This window comes from Tenrec ecaudatus, chromosome X (genome assembly GCF_050624435.1).
Source record: "Tenrec ecaudatus isolate mTenEca1 chromosome X, mTenEca1.hap1, whole genome shotgun sequence".
Taxonomy (NCBI): Eukaryota; Metazoa; Chordata; class Mammalia; order Afrosoricida; family Tenrecidae; genus Tenrec; species Tenrec ecaudatus.
Genome location: NC_134548.1, coordinates 156,213,714 through 156,218,924, shown reverse-complemented (window position 1 = coordinate 156,218,924; position 5,211 = coordinate 156,213,714). Strand labels below are relative to the sequence as shown.

Here is a 5,211-nt window from a genome sequence, read left to right as displayed (position 1 = left end):
ACAGTAAATATTTTACTACATTCTTTAATGTACTGTTTAATACTGTGGCCTAGAGTCCCTAATTAAAAAAAAAAAAAACTGCCATCAAGTCAACTCCGACTCATACCAATCCTCTAGGATAGGGGAAAACTGCTCCACAGAGTTGCCAAAAGTCAAGAAGCCTTACATAAATTTCTCTCACCGAGCAGCTATTGGGTTCACACTCAGACCTTTCAATGAGCAGAGCATCTAACTACCGGACCAACAGGCTTCCAGAGGCCATAATAGGTCTGGCTATTGATTAACCATACAATTATACTCATTTATGGGGGGAAGTATGTAGAATTTAACATCATACTTTATACCCCCAAAAATTAGATTATAGAATAAAAAGCAAAATATGAATCTTTGAAAAGTTGGAATATATCTAATAATTCAAATGAACTCAGGATAAACAAAGATTTCTAAGAGACTCTCCATAGAAAGCAGCAAAAAGGAAAAGATGAACATAGTTAACATTGGAAATGCTGTTCTCCTACAAAGAAAGGTTAAAAAAAACAATTGATGGGGGAAATCATATTAGCACTAATATCCTTTCTATATAAAGAGCTATTATAAATCAATAAAAAGTAACATCTCAATTGGGGGGGGAAGGAGTAAATGGCATGAAGTAATAAAATAAAGTTAAAGGGTCGCTCCCCATGTGAAAAGATACTCAAGTAAACTAATAATAAAAAATTTGAATAACATACAGATTCAACACCAAAATGGAAAAGGAACAATACTGAGTGCTGTCAGGATGGTTGACGGAGACAATGTGATAGGCACTTTCATACACTTGCTGACATGAATGCTATAATTTTTCTGGAAAGCAGTTTGTTGGTATCAAGATCCTAGTAAATATACTTCTAGAAATATATTCTACCATGGGGTGTGCGGACAGCACTACAAGGTGCTTAAGAAGCTGGGGGCTTGAAGCCCACGTCCCAGAGCAGCCAGACCTCTGGTACCTCAGCACATACTCCCCAGGTGCTGCACGCCAGTCCTGGTGCTCCCACCCCCATCCCCACCCCTGCCAATGTTGGTTGCACTTAACTACTTCCGCTTCAGTAGGCGTTTCTCCAGTCAGCCTACAGCTGCCCAGGTGCCACCCTTACTTGGAGACCTGGCAGAGGTGGTGCAAGAGAATCTGGTAAAAACAAATGTGAAGCAAATGAATATCTTGCATGTTAATGGACTAACTGGAGAGGGAGCTAAGAAGACCCTCAGGCTGCCAGAAGCAACCCCTAAGTGCAGGACATCGGAAACAACCTGAAGGAGACCATTGCAACCCATGTGGCTCCCATGAGCAGGCTGGTGCCCACCGCCACCCCCTCCCTCCTCAGAGGGAACTGGCCAACCCTGAGAAGCAGTTCTGAGTGGATTGCTCTCTGAGCGTGATGAACATGCTAGACTTCGATTTCCCTCCTGAACTGTACAAGAATGCCAAAGCTCTCTGCGGGGGTGAGGGGGTGCACATCTGGTACAAATGTGCCAACGTGTACCAGCTCATCCAATGTGCCCAGTACTTCCTGGAAAACCAATGTCCTCAAGCAGGCTGACTACGTGCCAAGCGACCAGGATCTGCTTCGCTGCCGTGTCCTGACTTCTAGAATCTTTGAGACCAAGTTCCAGATGGACAAAGTCAACTTCCATGTTTTCCATGTGGGTGGTCCACATGATGAAGGCCACAAATGGATAGAGTGCCATAATAATGTAACTACCATCATCTTCGTGGTGGCCAGCAGCAGCTACGACATAATGACATAGCCTTCCGGGAGGACGACCAGACCAAGCACCTGCAGGAGGCTCTGGACCTCTTCAAGAGCATCTCGAATAACAGAAGGCTGCGCACCATCTCTGTGGTCCTGTTCAACAAGCAGGACCTGCTTGCTGAGAAAGTCCTGCTGGAAAATCCAAGATATAGGACTACTTTCCAGAATTGCTCGCTACACTGCTCCGGAGGATGCTACTCCTACTTAGCCTGGAGAGGACCCATGCGTGACAGCCAGGCTAAGGACTTCATAAGCGAAGAGTTTCTCAGCACAGCTACACTCACTTCACTTGCGCTGTGCACACTGAGAATACTCGCCACGTGTTCAACAGGTGTGACTTCATCCAGCGCGTGCACCTTCGGTCCGGACAAACTTCTCTAAAGAGGGAACCGTGGATTTAATTAAAGCCTTAAGGACAATTAATTAAAAAATACTATATAACTCAATAAGCAGTCAATCACCCACCATAGGGCATGATTAACCAAAGCAACCTTCCCTTTCCGTGATTTTGCAAAGCCCCTTTTATCCTTCAGCTTGTTTAAATGTTCCAAATTTAATAAGCTTAGGTGGCCTTCAGAAAATAAAATAGAATTTCTGTACAAAGCAACAAGAATTCCTTCTCACTTTACATATAAGCAGGAAACAGGTAAAAAATAATAATTGTTTAATGTAGCGTATTATGGAGGTCTAGACAAAGACATGTACATGCAAATATATATATGAGGATGGGGAAATAGATCTATGTGTCTATATTTACAGGTTTAGTACTAAGGTGGCAGAAGGACCTTGGGCCTCTACGCAAGCACTCCCTCAATGCATGAATACTTTCTTTTATTAAATTGGCACTCGACGAAGCTCACCCTCCCGACACAACTGCTGAAGCCAAAGTGGGTGAACAAGTAAATGTAGTGAAGAAAGCTGATGGTGCCCGGCTATCAAAAGAGATAGTGTCTGGGGTCTTAAAGGCTTGAAGGTGAACAAGCGGCCATCTAGCTCAGAAGCAACAAAGCCCACATGGAAGAACACACCAGCCTGTGTGATCACGTGGTTCTGAAGGGATCAGTTATCAGGCATCAAAGAAAAAAAATCATATCATTGGCTGCACACCTCCATGATACAATCGCCGAAGACAAACTGGTGCATAAGCTAATGTGGCGAAGAAAGCTGATGGTGCCCGGCTATCGAAAGAGATAGTTTCTGGGGTCTTAAAGGCTTGAAGATGAACAAGAGGCCATCTAGCTCAGAAACAATAAAGCCCACATGGAAGAAGCATACCAGCCTGTGTGATCACAAGGTGCCAAAGGGACCAGGTAAAAGGCATCATGCAAAAAAAAAAAAAAGAATATATGTATATATATATATATGTGTGTGTGTGTGTGTGTGTATGTGTGTGTGTGTGTGTGTATACACCATACTGAATGAAGGGGGAAGTGCAGAGTGCAGACCCAAGGCCCATTTGTCGGCCACTGGAGGTCCTCTCATAGAGGGGTTTAGGAGAAGAGATGGGTCAGTCAGGGTGTGATGTAGTACCGATGAAGAACACAGCTTTCCCCCAGATCCTGGATGCTTCCTCCCCCCAACTACTATGTTCCGAATTCTACCTTGCAGGACTGGATGGGGCAGAGGTGTACACTGGTGCATATGGGAGCTGGAGGCACAGGGAATTCAGGGTGGACGATACCTTCAGGACCAGGGGTGTGAGGGGTGATGCTGGGAGAGCGGGTTGGAAAGGGGGAACCGATTACAAGGATCCACATGTGACCTCCTCCCTGGGAGATGGACAGCAGAGAAGGGGGGGGAAGGGAGACTCCGGATAGGGCAAGATATGACAAAATAACAATCTATAAATTATCAAGGGCTCATGAGGGAGGGGGGAGCGGGGAGGGAGGGGAAAACAAAAAGAGGACCTGATGCAAAGTGCTTAAGTGGAGAGCAAATGCTTTGAGAGTGATTAGGGCAAAGAATGTACCGATGTGCTTTATACAATTGATGTCTGTATATGTATGGATTGTGATAAGAGTTGTATGAGCCCCTAATAAAATGTAAAAAAAAAAAAAAAAGATAATGATGAGGGAAAAGAATGTACAGATGTGCTTTATACAATTGATGTATGTATATGTATGGATTGTGATAAGAGTTGTATAGCCCCTAATAAAATGTTTTTAAAAATCAATAAATAAAAATTAAATAGAGACAAAAGAGAAAATATATTCTACTAAAATATTAAGGAATAAAAAAAAAAGGATTCTATTCCAGGACAGATTATCCCTTCAGGACCAGTGGTGAGAGTGGCGATACTGGCAGGGCACAGGGAGGGTGGGTTGGAAAGAGGGAACCGATTCCAGGGATCTACATATAATCTCCTCCCTGGGGGATGGACAACAGAAAAGTGGGTGAGGGGAGACGTCGGACAGTGTAAGATATAACAAAATAATAATAATTTATAAGTTATCAAGGGTTCATGAGGGAGGGGGGAGCAGAGTGGGAGTGGAAAAAAGTGAGAAGCCCATACCAAGGGCTCAAGCAGAAAGCAAATGTTTTGAGAATGAAGATGGCAACAAATGTACAAATGTGCTGGACACAATGGATTGCGATAAGAGTTGTAAGAGCCCCCAATAAAATGATTTTTAAAAGTGTTCTATTAAAGAATATTTAATCCAAAATTATAAGAACATCTTAACAATCTACATGCCCCAAAATAAAAATAAATTATGGTACTTCTTTGAAATAGATTAGTATGAGTAATTTTAAAATGTGCTTTCAAATACTACTTAATGTCCTGTTAAGAAAATTACCACATACCATTATGAGAAAACAGCAGAATATCAAACTGCATTCAAACGTGTGCTATATGTGCTGGAAAGCACATGCATATATATACACATTAAATATCATAGGAGAATAAGTGGTGATACAGTAAGGAAACTGCATTGGATCAGTTGAAATGAACTGTGTATGAATTGCTGCACAGAAAAATTGGTAATCTGCTCTGCAAACTTTCACCTCTGTAAAAATTCACAAGAAGTTTAAAATAAAAAGCATAGGGAAGAAATTGGAAAGAAATACGTACAAATATCAAAAAGCAGTTATCTCTATGTGGTATGGCACATGGTTTTTAGTTTCTTCTTTGAATGATTTTCAGAAATAGATTGTCCGGTCTTTCTTCCTAATCCATCATAGTCTGGAACTTCCACTGAAATCTGTTTAGCATCATAAAAGAATCCATTTGCGGGAAGGTTACGACTGCTCAAGAGCTACTCTGTCCAAGAATCAAAGTCAGGTCTCCCCCATGGAAGTTAAGAATTCTAACACCAAATCACCAATATCTCATTCATGTATATCAAGCTCAACAGCTGTAGTCATCACGGATATTCAAAGCAGGACCACTTACTAGAATCACTAAAAATTAAAGACAATA

At 42.1% G+C, this 5,211-nt stretch overlaps 1 pseudogene; it reads left to right on the top strand.

Annotated features, from left to right (window-relative positions):
* The first annotated feature begins 1,161 nt into the window (after window positions 1–1,161).
* On the top strand, window positions 1,162–2,194 carry LOC142433814 (guanine nucleotide-binding protein G(s) subunit alpha pseudogene; annotated as a pseudogene).
* Window positions 2,195–5,211: the final 3,017 nt, after the last annotated feature.